The sequence below is a fragment of the Apis mellifera genome, linkage group LG2, assembly GCF_003254395.2.
Source record: "Apis mellifera strain DH4 linkage group LG2, Amel_HAv3.1, whole genome shotgun sequence".
In the NCBI taxonomy this organism is placed as follows: domain Eukaryota; kingdom Metazoa; phylum Arthropoda; class Insecta; order Hymenoptera; family Apidae; genus Apis; species Apis mellifera.
Window position 1 is genome coordinate 5,235,051 of NC_037639.1, and position 20,220 is coordinate 5,255,270.

Below are 20,220 nucleotides of genomic sequence, written 5' to 3' on the forward strand. Positions count from 1 at the left end.
AACTATTGGTTTTTCGGTATAAGTGTGTTAATACTTTTTTATGGGAAATTTTATGCTCTATCGACTGGTGCTATAAAAAACACATGTTATCAGTAAAAAAAACAAATTTGTGCTAAAAAAGCTCCTTATTGGTGAACCTACTAAAAAACTGAGAGCGCCGTAATATAGCCCTTTGGAAACCAATCAACTTTTATTTGAAACATTTTTTAATATTCTGAATAATAAGCGAGATATTAAAGAAAAAGTATAAACGTCGAAATTTCGGCGACCGAAGAAAAATTTTTGTCCAAAAAGTCGATTTTGTATTAGGAGAACATGATATGACAGGAGGTCGACCTCCTACAAATTTTTAATTTTTGCTATATCTTTTAAACTATTGGTTTTTCGGTATAAGTGTGTTAATACTTTTTTATGGGAAATTTTATGCTCTATCGACTGGTGCTATAAAAAACACATGTTATCAGTAAAAAAAACAAATTTGTGCTAAAAAAGCTCCTTATTGGTGAACCTACTAAAAAACTGAGAGCGCCATAATATAGCCCTTTGGAAACCAATCAACTTTTATTTGAAACATTTTTTAATATTCTGAATAATAAGCGAGATATTAAAGAAAAAGTATAACGTCGAAATTTCGGCGACCGAAGAAAAATTTTTGTCCAAAAAGTCGATTTTGTATTAGGAGAACATGATATGACAGGAGGTCGACCTCCTACAAATTTTTAATTTTTGCTATATCTTTTAAACTATGGTTTTTCGGTATAAGTGTGTTAATACTTTTTTATGGGAAATTTTATGCTCTATCGACTGGTGCTATAAAAAACACATGTTATCAGTAAAAAAAAAAGTTGTGCTAAAAAGCTCTTATTGGTCAACCTACTAAAAAAATGAGAGCGCCATAATATAGCCCTTTCGAAACCATTCAACTTTTATTTGAAACATTTTTTAATATTCTGAATAATAAAGGAGATATTTAAAAAAAGTATAACGTCGAAATTCCGGCGATCGAAGAAAAATTTTTGGCCAAAAAGTCGATTTTGTATTAGGAGAACATGATATGACAGGAGGTCGACCTCCTAAAAATTTTTAATTTTTGCTATATCTTTTAAACTAATGGTTTTTCGGTATAAGTGTGTTAATACTTTTTTATGGGAAATTTTACGCTCTATCGATTGGTGCTATAAAAAACACATGTTATCAGTGAAAAAAATAAAGTTGTGCTTAAAAAGCTCTTTATTGGTCAAGCTACTAAAAAAATGATAGCGCCAGGATATAGCCCTTTCGAAACCATTCAACTTTTATTTGAAACATTTTTTAATATTCTGAATAATAAAGGAGATATTTAACAAAAAGTTAATGTCGAAATTCCCGCGATCGAAGAAAAATTTTTGGCCAAAAAGTCGATTTTGTATTAGGAGAACATGATATGACAGGAGGTCGACCTCCTAAAAATTTTAATTTTTGCTATATCTTTTAAACTAATGGTTTTTCGGTATAAGTGTGTTAATACTTTTTTATGGAAATTTTACGCTCTATCGATTGGTGCTATAAAAAACACATGTTATCAGTGAAAAAAATAAAGTTGTGCTTAAAAAGCTCTTTATTGGTCAACCTACTAAAAAATGAAGCGCCAGGATATAGCCCTTTCGAAACCATTCAACTTTTATTTGAAACATTTTTTAATATTCTGAATAATAAACGAGATATTTAACAAAAAGTATAACGTCGAAATTCCGCGATCGAAGAAAAATTTTTGGCCAAAAAGTCGATTTTGTATTAGGAGAACATGATATGACAGGAGGTCGACCTCCTAAAAATTTTAATTTTTGCTATATCTTTAAACTAATGGTTTTTCGGTATAAGTGTGTTAATACTTTTTTATGGGAAATTTTACGCTCTATCGATTGGTGCTATAAAAAACACATGTTATCAGTGAAAAAAATAAAGTTGTGCTTAAAAAGCTCTTTATTGGTCAACCTACTAAAAAATGAGAGCGCCAGGATATAGCCCTTTCGAAACCATTCAACTTTTATTTGAAACATTTTTTAATATTCTGAATAATAAACGAGATATTTAACAAAAAGTATAACGTCGAAATTCCCGCGATCGAAGAAAAATTTTTGGCCAAAAATCGATTTTGTATTAGGAGAACATGATATGACAGGAGGTCGACCTCCTAAAAATTTTAATTTTTGCTATATCTTTTAAACTAATGGTTTTTCGGTATAAGTGTGTTAATACTTTTTTATGGGAAATTTTACGCTCTATCGATTGGTGCTATAAAAAACACATGTTATCAGTGAAAAAAATAAAGTTGTGCTTAAAAAGCTCTTTATTGGTCAACCTACTAAAAAAATGAGAGCGCCAGAATATAGCCCTTTCGAAACCATTCAACTTTTATTTGAAACATTTTTTAATATTCTGAATAATAAACGAGATATTTAACAAAAAGTATAACGTCGAAATTCCGCGATCGAAGAAAAATTTTTGGCCAAAAACTCGATTTTGTATTAGGAGAACATGATATGACAGGAGGTCGACCTCCTAAAAATTTTAATTTTTGCTATATCTTTTAAACTAATGGTTTTTCGGTATAAGTGTGTTAATACTTTTTTATGGGAAATTTTACGCTCTATCGATTGGTGCTATAAAAAACACATGTTATCAGTGAAAAAAATAAAGTTGTGCTTAAAAAGCTCTTTATTGGTCAACCTACTAAAAAATGAGAGCGCCAGAATATAGCCCTTTCGAAACCATTCAACTTTTATTTGAAACATTTTTTAATATTCTGAATAATAAACGAGATATTTAACAAAAAGTATAACGTCGAAATTCCGCGATCGAAGAAAAATTTTTGGCCAAAAACTCGATTTTGTATTAGGAGAACATGATATGACAGGAGGTCGACCTCCTAAAAATTTTAATTTTTGCTATATCTTTTAAACTAATGGTTTTTCGTATAAGTGTGTTAATACTTTTTTATGGAAATTTTACGCTCTATCGATTGGTGCTATAAAAAACACATGTTATCAGTGAAAAAAATAAAGTTGTGCTTAAAAAGCTCTTTATTGGTCAACCTACTAAAAAATGAGAGCGCCAGAATATAGCCCTTTCGAAACCATTCAACTTTTATTTGAAACATTTTTTAATATTCTGAATAATAAACGAGATATTTAACAAAAAGTATAACGTCGAAATTCCCGCGATCGAAGAAAAATTTTTGGCCAAAAATCGATTTTGTATTAGGAGAACATGATATGACAGGAGGTCGACCTCCTAAAAATTTTAATTTTTGCTATATCTTTTAAACTAATGGTTTTTCGTATAAGTGTGTTAATACTTTTTTATGGAAATTTTACGCTCTATCGATTGGTGCTATAAAAAACACATGTTATCAGTGAAAAAAATAAAGTTGTGCTTAAAAAGCTCTTTATTGGTCAACCTACTAAAAAATGAGAGCGCCAGAATATAGCCCTTTCGAAACCATTCAACTTTTATTTGAAACATTTTTTAATATTCTGAATAATAAACGAGATATTTAACAAAAAGTATAACGTCGAAATTCCGGCGATCGAAGAAAAATTTTTGGCCAAAAATCGATTTTGTATTAGGAGAACATGATATGACAGGAGGTCGACCTCCTAAAAATTTTAATTTTTGCTATATCTTTTAAACTAATGGTTTTTCGTATAAGTGTGTTAATACTTTTTTATGGAAATTTTACGCTCTATCGATTGGTGCTATAAAAAACACATGTTATCAGTGAAAAAAATAAAGTTGTGCTTAAAAAGCTCTTTATTGGTCAACCTACTAAAAAATGAGAGCGCCAGAATATAGCCCTTTCGAAACCATTCAACTTTTATTTGAAACATTTTTTAATATTCTGAATAATAAACGAGATATTTAACAAAAAGTATAACGTCGAAATTCCGGCGATCGAAGAAAAATTTTTGGCCAAAAACTCGATTTTGTATTAGGAGAACATGATATGACAGGAGGTCGACCTCCTAAAAATTTTAATTTTTGCTATATCTTTTAAACTAATGGTTTTTCGTATAAGTGTGTTAATACTTTTTTATGGAAATTTTACGCTCTATCGATTGGTGCTATAAAAAACACATGTTATCAGTGAAAAAAATAAAGTTGTGCTTAAAAGCTCTTTATTGGTCAACCTACTAAAAAATGAGAGCGCCAGAATATAGCCCTTTCGAAACCATTCAACTTTTATTTGAAACATTTTTTAATATTCTGAATAATAAACGAGATATTTAACAAAAAGTATAACGTCGAAATTCCGCGATCGAAGAAAAATTTTTGGCCAAAAATCGATTTTGTATTAGGAGAACATGATATGACAGGAGGTCGACCTCCTAAAAATTTTAATTTTTGCTATATCTTTTAAACTAATGGTTTTTCGTATAAGTGTGTTAATACTTTTTTATGGAAATTTTACGCTCTATCGATTGGTGCTATAAAAAACACATGTTATCAGTGAAAAAAATAAAGTTGTGCTTAAAAAGCTCTTTATTGGTCAACCTACTAAAAAATGAGAGCGCCAGAATATAGCCCTTTCGAAACCATTCAACTTTTATTTGAAACATTTTTTAATATTCTGAATAATAAACGAGATATTTAACAAAAAGTATAACGTCGAAATTCCGGCGATCGAAGAAAAATTTTTGGCCAAAAACTCGATTTTGTATTAGGAGAACATGATATGACAGGAGGTCGACCTCCTAAAAATTTTAATTTTTGCTATATCTTTTAAACTAATGGTTTTTCGGTATAAGTGTGTTAATACTTTTTTATGGGAAATTTTACGCTCTATCGATTGGTGCTATAAAAAACACATGTTATCAGTGAAAAAAATAAAGTTGTGCTTAAAAAGCTCTTTATTGGTCAACCTACTAAAAAATGAGAGCGCCAGAATATAGCCCTTTCGAAACCATTCAACTTTTATTTGAAACATTTTTTAATATTCTGAATAATAAACGAGATATTTAACAAAAAGTATAACGTCGAAATTCCCGCGATCGAAGAAAAATTTTTGGCCAAAAACTCGATTTTGTATTAGGAGAACATGATATGACAGGAGGTCGACCTCCTAAAAATTTTAATTTTTGCTATATCTTTTAAACTAATGGTTTTTCGTATAAGTGTGTTAATACTTTTTTATGGAAATTTTACGCTCTATCGATTGGTGCTATAAAAAACACATGTTATCAGTGAAAAAAATAAAGTTGTGCTTAAAAAGCTCTTTATTGGTCAACCTACTAAAAAATGAGAGCGCCAGAATATAGCCCTTTCGAAACCATTCAACTTTTATTTGAAACATTTTTTAATATTCTGAATAATAAACGAGATATTTAACAAAAAGTATAACGTCGAAATTCCGGCGATCGAAGAAAAATTTTTGGCCAAAAACTCGATTTTGTATTAGGAGAACATGATATGACAGGAGGTCGACCTCCTAAAAATTTTAATTTTTGCTATATCTTTTAAACTAATGGTTTTTCGTATAAGTGTGTTAATACTTTTTTATGGAAATTTTACGCTCTATCGATTGGTGCTATAAAAAACACATGTTATCAGTGAAAAAAATAAAGTTGTGCTTAAAAAGCTCTTTATTGGTCAACCTACTAAAAAATGAGAGCGCCAGATATAGCCCTTTCGAAACCATTCAACTTTTATTTGAAACATTTTTTAATATTCTGAATAATAAACGAGATATTTAACAAAAAGTATAACGTCGAAATTCCCGCGATCGAAGAAAAATTTTTGGCCAAAAACTCGATTTTGTATTAGGAGAACATGATATGACAGGAGGTCGACCTCCTAAAAATTTTAATTTTTGCTATATCTTTTAAACTATGGTTTTTCGTATAAGTGTGTTAATACTTTTTTATGGAAATTTTACGCTCTATCGATTGGTGCTATAAAAAACACATGTTATCAGTGAAAAAAATAAAGTTGTGCTTAAAAGCTCTTTATTGGTCAACCTACTAAAAAAATGAGAGCGCCAGAATATAGCCCTTTCGAAACCATTCAACTTTTATTTGAAACATTTTTTAATATTCTGAATAATAAACGAGATATTTAACAAAAAGTATAACGTCGAAATTCCGCGATCGAAGAAAAATTTTTGGCCAAAAACTCGATTTTGTATTAGGAGAACATGATATGACAGGAGGTCGACCTCCTAAAAATTTTAATTTTTGCTATATCTTTAAACTAATGGTTTTTCGTATAAGTGTGTTAATACTTTTTTATGGAAATTTTACGCTCTATCGATTGGTGCTATAAAAAACACATGTTATCAGTGAAAAAAATAAAGTTGTGCTTAAAAAGCTCTTTATTGGTCAACCTACTAAAAAATGAGAGCGCCAGAATATAGCCCTTTCGAAACCATTCAACTTTTATTTGAAACATTTTTTAATATTCTGAATAATAAACGAGATATTTAACAAAAAGTATAACGTCGAAATTCCGGCGATCGAAGAAAAATTTTTGGCCAAAAACTCGATTTTGTATTAGGAGAACATGATATGACAGGAGGTCGACCTCCTAAAAATTTCTAATTTTTGCTATATCTTTAAACTAATGGTTTTTCGTATAAGTGTGTTAATACTTTTTTATGGAAATTTTACGCTCTATCGATTGGTGCTATAAAAAACACATGTTATCAGTGAAAAAAATAAAGTTGTGCTTAAAAGCTCTTTATTGGTCAACCTACTAAAAAATGAGAGCGCCAGAATATAGCCCTTTCGAAACCATTCAACTTTTATTTGAAACATTTTTTAATATTCTGAATAATAAACGAGATATTTAACAAAAAGTATAACGTCGAAATTCCGGCGATCGAAGAAAAATTTTTGGCCAAAAACTCGATTTTGTATTAGGAGAACATGATATGACAGGAGGTCGACCTCCTAAAAATTTTAATTTTTGCTATATCTTTTAAACTAATGGTTTTTCGTATAAGTGTGTTAATACTTTTTTATGGAAATTTTACGCTCTATCGATTGGTGCTATAAAAAACACATGTTATCAGTGAAAAAAATAAAGTTGTGCTTAAAAGCTCTTTATTGGTCAACCTACTAAAAAATGAGAGCGCCAGAATATAGCCCTTTCGAAACCATTCAACTTTTATTTGAAACATTTTTTAATATTCTGAATAATAAACGAGATATTTAACAAAAAGTATAACGTCGAAATTCCGGCGATCGAAGAAAAATTTTTGGCCAAAAACTCGATTTTGTATTAGGAGAACATGATATGACAGGAGGTCGACCTCCTAAAAATTTCTAATTTTTGCTATATCTTTTAAACTAATGGTTTTTCGATATAAGTGTGTTAATACTTTTTTATGGAAATTTTACGCTCTATCGATTGGTGCTATAAAAAACACATGTTATCAGTGAAAAAAATAAAGTTGTGCTTAAAAAGCTCTTTATTGGTCAACCTACTAAAAAATGAGAGCGCCAGAATATAGCCCTTTCGAAACCATTCAACTTTTATTTGAAACATTTTTTAATATTCTGAATAATAAACGAGATATTTAACAAAAAGTATAACGTCGAAATTCCGGCGATCGAAGAAAAATTTTTGGCCAAAAACTCGATTTTGTATTAGGAGAACATGATATGACAGGAGGTCGACCTCCTAAAAATTTCTAATTTTTGCTATATCTTTTAAACTAATGGTTTTTCGTATAAGTGTGTTAATACTTTTTTATGGAAATTTTACGCTCTATCGATTGGTGCTATAAAAAACACATGTTATCAGTGAAAAAAATAAAGTTGTGCTTAAAAGCTCTTTATTGGTCAACCTACTAAAAAATGAGAGCGCCAGAATATAGCCCTTTCGAAACCATTCAACTTTTATTTGAAACATTTTTTAATATTCTGAATAATAAACGAGATATTTAACAAAAAGTATAACGTCGAAATTCCGGCGATCGAAGAAAAATTTTTGGCCAAAAACTCGATTTTGTATTAGGAGAACATGATATGACAGGAGGTCGACCTCCTAAAAATTTCTAATTTTTGCTATATCTTTTAAACTATGGTTTTTCGATATAAGTGTGTTAATACTTTTTTATGGAAATTTTACGCTCCATCGATTGGTGCTATAAAAAACACATGTTATCAGTGAAAAAAATAAAGTTGTGCTTAAAAGCTCTTTATTGGTCAACCTACTAAAAAATGAGAGCGCCAGAATATAGCCCTTTCGAAACCATTCAACTTTTATTTGAAACATTTTTTAATATTCTGAATAATAAACGAGATATTTAACAAAAAGTATAACGTCGAAATTCCGGCGATCGAAGAAAAATTTTTGGCCAAAAACTCGATTTTGTATTAGGAGAACATGATATGACAGGAGGTCGACCTCCTAAAAATTTCTAATTTTTGCTATATCTTTTAAACTATGGTTTTTCGTATAAGTGTGTTAATACTTTTTTATGGAAATTTTACGCTCTATCGATTGGTGCATAAAAAACACATGTTATCAGTGAAAAAAATAAAGTTGTGCTTAAAAAGCTCTTTATTGGTCAACCTACTAAAAAATGAGAGCGCCAGAATATAGCCCTTTCGAAACCATTCAACTTTTATTTGAAACATTTTTTAATATTCTGAATAATAAACGAGATATTTAACAAAAAGTATAACGTCGAAATTCCGGCGATCGAAGAAAAATTTTTGGCCAAAAACTCGATTTTGTATTAGGAGAACATGATATGACAGGAGGTCGACCTCCTAAAAATTTCTAATTTTTGCTATATCTTTTAAACTATGGTTTTTCGTATAAGTGTGTTAATACTTTTTTATGCAAATTTTACGCTCTATCGATTGGTGCATAAAAAACACATGTTATCAGTAAAAAAATAAAGTTGTGCTTAAAAAGTCTTTATTGGTCAACCTACTAAAAAATGAGAGCGTCAGAATATAGCCCTTTCGAAACCATTCAACTTTTATTTGAAACATTTTTTAATATTCTGAATAATAAACGAGATATTTAACAAAAAGTATAACGTCGAAATTCCGGCGATCGAAGAAAAATTTTTGGCCAAAAACTCGATTTTGTATTAGGAGAACATGATATGACAGGAGGTCGACCTCCTAAAAATTTCTAATTTTTGCTATATCTTTTAAACTATGGTTTTTCGTATAAGTGTGTTAATACTTTTTTTAGCAAATTTTATGCTCTATCGATTGGTGCATAAAAAACACATGTTATCAGTAAAAAAATAAAGTTGTGCTTAAAAAGTTCTTTATTGGTCAACCTACTAAAAAATGAGAGCGTCAGAATATAGCCCTTTCGAAACCATTCAACTTTTATTTGAAACATTTTTTAATATTCTGAATAATAAACGAGATATTTAAAAAAAGTATTAACGTCGAAATTCCGGCGATCGAAGAAAAATTTTTGGCCAAAAACTCGATTTTGTATTAGGAGAACATGATATGACAGGAGGTCGACCTCCTAAAAATTTCTAATTTTTGCTATATCTTTTAAACTATTGGTTTTTCGTATAAGTGTGTTAATACTTTTTTATAGAAATTTTACGCTCTATCGATTGGTGCATAAAAAACACATGTTATCAGTAAAAAAATAAAGTTGTGCTTAAAAAGTCTTTATTGGTCAACCTACTAAAAAATGAGAGCGTCAGAATATAGCCCTTTCGAAACCATTCAACTTTTATTTGAAACATTTTTTAATATTCTGAATAATAAACGAGATATTTAAAAAAAGTATAACGTCGAAATTCCGGCGATCGAAGAAAAATTTTTGGCCAAAAACTCGATTTTGTATTAGGAGAACATGATATGACAGGAGGTCGACCTCCTAAAAATTTCTAATTTTTGCTATATCTTTTAAACTATTGGTTTTTCGTATAAGTGTGTTAATACTTTTTTTAGCAAATTTTATGCTCTATCGATTGGTGCATTAAAAAACACATGTTATCAGTAAAAAAATAAAGTTGTGCTTAAAAAGTTCTTTATTGGTCAACCTACTAAAAAATGAGAGCGTCAGAATATAGCCCTTTCGAAACCATTCAACTTTTATTTGAAACATTTTTTAATATTCTGAATAATAAACGAGATATTTAAAAAAAGTATTAACGTCGAAATTCCGGCGATCGAAGAAAAATTTTTGGCCAAAAACTCGATTTTGTATTAGGAGAACATGATATGACAGGAGGTCGACCTCCTAAAAATTTCTAATTTTTGCTATATCTTTTAAACTATTGGTTTTTCGTATAAGTGTGTTAATACTTTTTTTAGCAAATTTTATGCTCTATCGATTGGTGCATTAAAAAACACATGTTATCAGTAAAAAAATAAAGTTGTGCTTAAAAAGCTCTTTATTGGTCAACCTACTAAAAAATGAGAGCGTCAGAATATAGCCCTTTCGAAACCATTCAACTTTTATTTGAAACATTTTTTAATATTCTGAATAATAAACGAGATATTTAAAAAAAGTATTAACGTCGAAATTCCGGCGATCGAAGAAAAATTTTTGGCCAAAAACTCGATTTTGTATTAGGAGAACATGATATGACAGGAGGTCGACCTCCTAAAAATTTCTAATTTTTGCTATATCTTTTAAACTATTGGTTTTTCGTATAAGTGTGTTAATACTTTTTTATAGCAAATTTTATGCTCTATCGATTGGTGCATTAAAAAACACATGTTATCAGTAAAAAAATAAAGTTGTGCTTAAAAAGCTCTTTATTGGTCAACCTACTAAAAAATGAGAGCGTCAGAATATAGCCCTTTCGAAACCATTCAACTTTTATTTGAAACATTTTTTAATATTCTGAATAATAAACGAGATATTTAAAAAAAGTATTAACGTCGAAATTCCGGCGATCGAAGAAAAATTTTTGGCCAAAAACTCGATTTTGTATTAGGAGAACATGATATGACAGGAGGTCGACCTCCTAAAAATTTCTAATTTTTGCTATATCTTTTAAACTATTGGTTTTTCGCTATAAGTGGTTAATACTTTTTTGTAGCAAATTTTATGCTCTATCGACTGGTGCATTAAAAAACACATGTTATCAGTAAAAAAAAAAGTTGTGCTTAAAAAGCTCTTTATGGTCAACCTACTAAAAAAATGAGAGCGTCGAATATAGCCCTTTCGAAACCATTCAACTTTTATTTGAAACATTTTTTAATATTCTGAATAATAAACGAGATATTTAAAAAAAGTATTAACGTCGAAATTCCGGCGATCGAAGAAAAATTTTTGGCCAAAAACTCGATTTTGTATTAGGAGAACATGATATGACAGGAGGTCGACCTCCTAAAAATTTCTAATTTTTGCTATATCTTTTAAACTATTGGTTTTTCGCTATAAGTGTGTTAATACTTTTTTTAGCAAATTTTATGCTCTATCGACTGGTGCATTAAAAAACACATGTTATCAGTAAAAAAAAAAGTTGTGCTTAAAAAGCTCTTTATGGTCAACCTACTAAAAAATGAGAGCGTCGAATATAGCCCTTTCGAAACCATTCAACTTTTATTGAAACATTTTTTAATATTCTGAATAATAAACGAGATATTTAAAAAAAGTATTAACGTCGAAATTCCGGCGATCGAAGAAAAATTTTTGGCCAAAAACTCGATTTTGTATTAGGAGAACATGATATGACAGGAGGTCGACCTCCTAAAAATTTCTAATTTTTGCTATATCTTTTAAACTATTGGTTTTTCGCTATAAGTGTTAATACTTTTTTGTAGCAAATTTTATGCTCTATCGACTGGTGCATTAAAAAACACATGTTATCAGTAAAAAAAAAAGTTGTGCTTAAAAAGCTCTTTATTGGTCAACCTACTAAAAAAATGAGAGCGTCAGAATATAGCCCTTTCGAAACCATTCAACTTTTATTTGAAACATTTTTTAATATTCTGAATAATAAACGAGATATTTAAAAAAAGTATTAACGTCGAAATTCCGGCGATCGAAGAAAAATTTTTGGCCAAAAACTCGATTTTGTATTAGGAGAACATGATATGACAGGAGGTCGACCTCCTAAAAATTTCTAATTTTTGCTATATCTTTTAAACTATTGGTTTTTCGCTATAAGTGTGTTAATACTTTTTTGTAGCAAATTTTATGCTCTATCGATGGTGCATTAAAAAACACATGTTATCAGTAAAAAAAATAAAGTTGTGCTTAAAAAGCTCTTTATTGGTCAACCTACTAAAAAAATGAGAGCGTCAGAATATAGCCCTTTCGAAACCATTCAACTTTTATTTGAAACATTTTTTAATATTCTGAATAATAAACGAGATATTTAAAAAAAGTATTAACGTCGAAATTCCGGCGATCGAAGAAAAATTTTTGGCCAAAAACTCGATTTTGTATTAGGAGAACATGATATGACAGGAGGTCGACCTCCTAAAAATTTCTAATTTTTGCTATATCTTTTAAACTATTGGTTTTTCGCTATAAGTGTGTTAATACTTTTTTGTAGCAAATTTATGCTCTATCGATGGTGCATTAAAAAACACATGTTATCAGTAAAAAAAAAAGTTGTGCTTAAAAAGCTCTTTATTGGTCAACCTACTAAAAAAATGAGAGCGTCAGAATATAGCCCTTTCGAAACCATTCAACTTTTATTTGAAACATTTTTTAATATTCTGAATAATAAACGAGATATTTAAAAAAAGTATTAACGTCGAAATTCCGGCGATCGAAGAAAAATTTTTGGCCAAAAACTCGATTTTGTATTAGGAGAACATGATATGACAGGAGGTCGACCTCCTAAAAATTTCTAATTTTTGCTATATCTTTTAAACTATTGGTTTTTCGCTATAAGTGTGTTAATACTTTTTTATAGGAAATTTTATGCTCTATCGATTGGTGCTTAAAAAACACATGTTATCAGTAAAAAAATAAAGTTGTGCTTGAAAAGCTCTTTATTGGTCAACCTACTAAAAAAATGAGAGCGTCAGATATAGCCCTTTCGAAACCATTCAACTTTTATTTGAAACATTTTTTAATATTCTGAATAATAAACGAGATATTTAAAAAAAGTATTAACGTCGAAATTCCGGCGATCGAAGAAAAATTTTTGGCCAAAAACTCGATTTTGTATTAGGAGAACATGATATGACAGGAGGTCGACCTCCTAAAAATTTTAATTTTTGCTATATCTTTTAAACTATTGGTTTTTCGCTATAAGTGTGTTAATACTTTTTTATAGAAATTTTATGCTCTATCGATTGGTGCATTAAAAAACACATGTTATCAGTAAAAAAATAAAGTTGTGCTTGAAAAGCTCTTTATTGGTCAACCTACTAAAAAAATGAGAGCGTCAGATATAGCCCTTTCGAAACCATTCAACTTTTATTTGAAACATTTTTTAATATTCTGAATAATAAACGAGATATTTAAAAAAAGTATTAAGTCGAAATTCCGGCGATCGAAGAAAAATTTTTGTCCAAAACTCGATTTTGTATTAGGAGAACATGATATGACAGGAGGTCGACCTCCTAAAAATTTTAATTTTTGCTATATCTTTTAAACTATTGGTTTTTCGCTATAAGTGTGTTAATACTTTTTTATAGCAAATTTTATGCTCCATCGATTGGTGCTTAAAAAATACATGTTATCAGTAAAAAAATAAAGTTGTGCTTGAAAAGCTCTTTATTGGTCAACCTACTAAAAAAATGAGAGCGTCAGATATAGCCCTTTCGAAACCATTCAACTTTTATTTGAAACATTTTTTAATATTCTGAATAATAAACGAGATATTTAAAAAAAGTATTAACGTCGAAATTCCGGCGATCGAAGAAAAATTTTTGTCCAAAACTCGATTTTGTATTAGGAGAACATGATATGACAGGAGGTCGACCTCCTAAAAATTTTTAATTTTTGCTATATCTTTTAAACTATTGGTTTTTCGCTATAAGTGTGTTAATACTTTTTTATAGCAAATTTTATGCTCCATCGATTGGTGCTTAAAAAATACATGTTATCAGTAAAAAAATAAAGTTGTGCTTGAAAAGCTCTTTATTGGTCAACCTACTAAAAAAATGAGAGCGTCAGATATAGCCCTTTCGAAACCATTCAACTTTTATTTGAAACATTTTTTAATATTCTGAATAATAAACGAGATATTTAAAAAAAGTATTAAGTCGAAATTCCGGCGATCGAAGAAAAATTTTTGTCCAAAACTCGATTTTGTATTAGGAGAACATGATATGACAGGAGGTCGACCTCCTAAAAATTTTAATTTTTGCTATATCTTTTAAACTATGGTTTTTCGCTATAAGTGTGTTAATACTTTTTTATAGGAAATTTTATGCTCCATCGATTGGTGCTTTAAAAAATACATGTTATCAGTAAAAAAATAAAGTTGTGCTTGAAAAGCTCTTTATTGGTCAACCTACTAAAAAAATGAGAGCGTCAGATATAGCCCTTTCGAAACCATTCAACTTTTATTTGAAACATTTTTTAATATTCTGAATAATAAACGAGATATTTAAAAAAAGTATTAATGTCGAAATTCCGGCGATCGAAGAAAAATTTTTGTCCAAAACTCGATTTTGTATTAGGAGAACATGATATGACAGGAGGTCGACCTCCTAAAAATTTTAATTTTTGCTATATCTTTTAAACTATTGGTTTTTCGCTATAAGTGTGTTAATACTTTTTTATAGGAAATTTTATGCTCATCGATTGGTGCTTTAAAAAATACATGTTATCAGTAAAAAAATAAAGTTGTGCTTGAAAAGCTCTTTATTGGTCAACCTACTAAAAAAATGAGAGCGTCAGATATAGCCCTTTCGAAACCATTCAACTTTTATTTGAAACATTTTTTAATATTCTGAATAATAAACGAGATATTTAAAAAAAGTATTAAGTCGAAATTCCGGCGATCGAAGAAAAATTTTTGTCCAAAACTCGATTTTGTATTAGGAGAACATGATATGACAGGAGGTCGACCTCCTAAAAATTTTTAATTTTTGCTATATCTTTTAAACTATTGGTTTTTCGCTATAAGTGTGTTAATACTTTTTTATAGGAAATTTTATGCTCCATCGATTGGTGCTTTAAAAAATACATGTTATCAGTAAAAAAATAAAGTTGTGCTTGAAAAGCTCTTTATTGGTCAACCTACTAAAAAAATGAGAGCGTCAGATATAGCCCTTTCGAAACCATTCAACTTTTATTTGAAACATTTTTTAATATTCTGAATAATAAACGAGATATTTAAAAAAAGTATTAAGTCGAAATTCCGGCGATCGAAGAAAAATTTTTGTCCAAAACTCGATTTTGTATTAGGAGAACATGATATGACAGGAGGTCGACCTCCTAAAAATTTTAATTTTTGCTATATCTTTTAAACTATTGGTTTTTCGCTATAAGTGTGTTAATACTTTTTTATAGGAAATTTTATGCTCCATCGATTGGTGCTTTAAAAAATACATGTTATCAGTAAAAAAATAAAGTTGTGCTTGAAAAGCTCTTTATTGGTCAACCTACTAAAAAAATGAGAGCGTCAGATATAGCCCTTTCGAAACCATTCAACTTTTATTTGAAACATTTTTTAATATTCTGAATAATAAACGAGATATTTAAAAAAAGTATTAATGTCGAAATTCCGGCGATCGAAGAAAAATTTTTGTCCGAAAACTCGATTTTGTATTAGGAGAACATGATATGACAGGAGGTCGACCTCCTAAAAATTTTAATTTTTGCTATATCTTTTAAACTATTGGTTTTTCGCTATAAGTGTGTTAATACTTTTTTATAGGAAATTTTATGCTCCATCGATTGGTGCTTTAAAAAATACATGTTATCAGTAAAAAAATAAAGTTGTGCTTGAAAAGCTCTTTATTGGTCAACCTACTAAAAAAATGAGAGCGTCAGAATATAGCCCTTTCGAAACCATTCAACTTTTATTTGAAACATTTTTTAATATTCTGAATAATAACGAGATATTTAAAAAAAGTATTAAGTCGAAATTCCGGCGATCGAAGAAAAATTTTTGTCCGAAAACTCGATTTTGTATTAGGAGAACATGATATGACAGGAGGTCGACCTCCTAAAAATTTTAATTTTTGCTATATCTTTTAAACTATTGGTTTTTCGCTATAAGTGTGTTAATACTTTTTTATAGGAAATTTTATGCTCCATCGATTGGTGCTTTAAAAAATACATGTTATCAGTAAAAAAATAAAGTTGTGCTTGAAAAGCTCTTTATTGGTCAACCTACTAAAAAAATGAGAGCGTCAGAATATAGCCCTTTCGAAACCATTCAACTTTTATTTGAAACATTTTTTAATATTCTGAATAATAAACGAGATATTTAAAAAAAGTATTAACGTCGAAATTCCGGCGATCGAAGAAAAATTTTTGTCCAAAACTCGATTTTGTATTAGGAGAACATGATATGACAGGAGGTCGACCTCCTAAAATTTTTAATTTTTGCTATATCTTTTAAACTATTGGTTTTTCGTATAAGTGTGTTAATACTTTTTTATAGGAAATTTTATGCTCCATCGATTGGTGCTTAAAAAATACATGTTATCAGTAAAAAAATAAGTTGTGCTTGAAAAGCTCTTATTGGTCAACCTACTAAAAAATGAGAGCGTCAGAATATAGCCCTTTCGAAACCATTCAACTTTTATTTGAAACATTTTTTAATATTCTGAATAATAAGCGAGATATTAAAAAAAAGTATTAACGTCGAAATTCCGGCGATCGAAGAAAAATTTTTGTCCAAAACTCGATTTTGTATTAGGAGAACATGATATGACAGGAGGTCGACCTCCTAAAATTTTTAATTTTTGCTATATCTTTTAAACTATTGGTTTTTCGTATAAGTGTGTTAATACTTTTTTATGGAAATTTTATGCTCTATCGACTGGTGCTATAAAAAACATGTTATCAGTAAAAAAACAAAGTTGTGCTTAAAAGCTCTTATTGGTCAACCTACTAAAAAAATGAGAGCGCCGTAATATAGCCCTTTCGAAACCATCAACTTTTATTTGAAACATTTTTTAATATTCTGAATAATAAGCGAGATATTAAAAAAAGTATAACGTCGAAATTTCGGCGACCGAAGAAAAATTTTTGTCCAAAAAGTCGATTTTGTATTAGGAGAACATGATATGACAGGAGGTCGACCTCCTACAAATTTTTAATTTTTGCTATATCTTTTAAACTATTGGTTTTTCGGTATAAGTGTGTTAATACTTTTTTATGGGAAATTTTATGCTCTATCGACTGGTGCTATAAAAAACACATGTTATCAGTAAAAAAACAAATTTGTGCTAAAAAAGCTCCTTATTGGTGAACCTACTAAAAAACTGAGAGCGCCGTAATATAGCCCTTTGGAAACCAATCAACTTTTATTTGAAACATTTTTTAATATTCTGAATAATAAGCGAGATATTAAAGAAAAAGTATAAACGTCGAAATTTCGGCGACCGAAGAAAAATTTTTGTCCAAAAAGTCGATTTTGTATTAGGAGAACATGATATGACAGGAGGTCGACCTTCTACAAATTTTTAATTTTTGCTATATCTTTTAAACTATTGGTTTTTCGGTATAAGTGTGTTAATACTTTTTTATGGGAAATTTTATGCTCTATCGACTGGTGCTATAAAAAACACATGTTATCAGTAAAAAAAACAAATTTGTGCTAAAAAAGCTCCTTATTGGTGAACCTACTAAAAAACTGAGAGCGCCATAATATAGCCCTTTGGAAACCAATCAACTTTTATTTGAAACATTTTTTAATATTCTGAATAATAAGCGAGATATTAAAGAAAAAGTATAAACGTCGAAATTTCGGCGACCGAAGAAAAATTTTTGTCCAAAAAGTCGATTTTGTATTAGGAGAACATGATATGACAGGAGGTCGACCTCCTACAAATTTTTAATTTTTGCTATATCTTTTAAACTATTGGTTTTTCGGTATAAGTGTGTTAATACTTTTTTATGGGAAATTTTATGCTCTATCGACTGGTGCTATAAAAAACACATGTTATCAGTAAAAAAAACAAAGTAAAAAAAATAAGGAGAAATTGTTGCCCAAAAACTCAATTTTTTAACAAGGGAATATAAATTGATAGTAGGATAATAGGATTTTCGGTATTTCATGGAAATGGCATCAAAAATGGGGTTATTTTAGGAGTTTTGGGATTGGAAGAATAAATAAAAACTACAGTTTATTCACAAAAATTGGTGTCTTTATTTATATTTTTTTTTTTTTACATTTTTACATATTATTTACATTTATATATATTACATTATATCATATACGTTTACATTTCTTTACATTTTTTATTTACAAAAATTTTCGATAGTTGTAAAAAATTATTCATAAAATATTTCTTCTGCTTGCCTAATATACTTCTTCCATTTTGAAGTTGATCCTTCTGTAAAAAAAATTTTTTTAACATTTTAGTTATAGATCTATTATTAAATCTAATTATAGAATATTATGTTCTTTCCTGTTTTATTCTTACCTTTTATGTAATTATTTTTCAACCCTTTGTGCTTCAGTGGTGACTCTCAGTTATCACTTGAGTTAATGCCGTAACTCCAGCGATGACTCTCTAGTACCGAATGCACTCAATGCACTTTTTGCTATATCTAAACACGAAAAAGTTAATAATAAATATTTCTGCAAATTGATACATATCAAGTTTTCTTCCGCATTTAGAAATTTATAACTTAACCCCAGAAATTTTTGTTTTGTATATACTCTCTAAAAAGGATTCTCAATAAATAATAAAAAAAATTTCTTTAAATAATGTATTTATTCTGTAAGGAGTTAAATCTATTATCAGTCAACCACCAAGTAGAAGTTACATGATTTTGTAACTGTGCAACAGCTGATGAATTTGAATAAATTATAAATCTATCGAATTTTCATAAATCCAAACTATTTAAATAATCATTATCATGTGATTGAAAATAATAAAATTACTTGTGTATTTCATAAAACTTCGAGTTATTTATTTGGAAAAGAAAAATATAATGGAAAGAAGAAGACATTCGTAAACGAAAAACACTAGATATTCTATTTAAAACTCATCATTATCGATCACGATGACGCATTAAATAGGAGGGAAAAAGTTGGAGCGATTCCTCGCACGATACGCGAGCCTTTCAACGTCGTTAATTAGATTTCGACAAACGCATGCAAACAACGTGACAGGATATGTTTTACGTTTTATCGTGAACAACGTGCCTCTCGTTGTAACGAAGATCGTGGATCACGATCGTGATGACTTATCGAGGTCGAATTTGAGATGAGGAAAAGCCTCCTCCTACCATATAACCATCAGACTGGACGATATACGAGACGTCGGATCGATCATAGATTAAGGTGAAAAATTAACGAGGTGTCACGATAATTGACAAACTATTTCTACCCTCGAGGATGTATTATAGGTATAGGAAAGTCGTGGAAGTGGAAAATGAGTGAGTTATAAAAATGGAAGTAATGGTTTGCGTGCAACAAAATAATGGTGGAGAGAAAATGCGATAATGTGTTATAAGAAGATAGATTTGATTATGGAATTATATTTCTTCTCTCTCTCTCTCTCTTTGTATGTAATAAATAAACAATCATTTAAATTTTAAATTATTTTATTCTAATTTAAATTGATATCAGAAATATACATAGATTAAACTTTTTACAATAATTCAACGACGATTTATAAGTTAAGTTACGAAAAAATTAAATTAATACATAACGAGAATTGTGCTATCAGTTTTATTTATTCCAATTATATTGAGATACAATCCAATATTATTAAATACAATTTTTATTAAACTCCTATCTTTATTTTCATAAAAACGGCAAACGGCGGTTTTATCGAATTTTCCGTCCCGATGACGGCCGATAATCAACGTTCGAATCTCGTCCGACAATGAAGGACGAGAGGTGAGAAGGTGTTCGCAGCCTCGAAATCCGTGGACACGTCACATCTACGGACAAACGGCACGTCCTCGGGTATTTAGCGGATTCTCCGTCACAATGTCAGAAATCGCGGCGGAAATGAGGGTGGAAGGGGCGGAGAGGTGGTGACGTATCAAAGCCGGAGGTGGAGGAGGCCATCGTCATAAGGGAGAGCCGGTGACGGGCCGTAAGATTGATTGGAGTCACGGGATGGAAAATTAACGGGGGTCTGGCTGGCCTGGCCTGGTCCAGGAATCGTGCAAAAGGTGTAGGAAACCTCGTCA

The 20,220-nt window shown here is 29.6% G+C and overlaps 1 protein-coding gene across 3 annotated transcripts in view; it reads left to right on the plus strand.

Annotated features, from left to right (window-relative positions):
* The window catches only part of LOC408715 (lachesin), a 316,260-nt gene that overhangs the window by 255,906 nt on the left and 40,134 nt on the right, over window positions 1-20,220 (plus strand). The window lies entirely within an intron of this gene.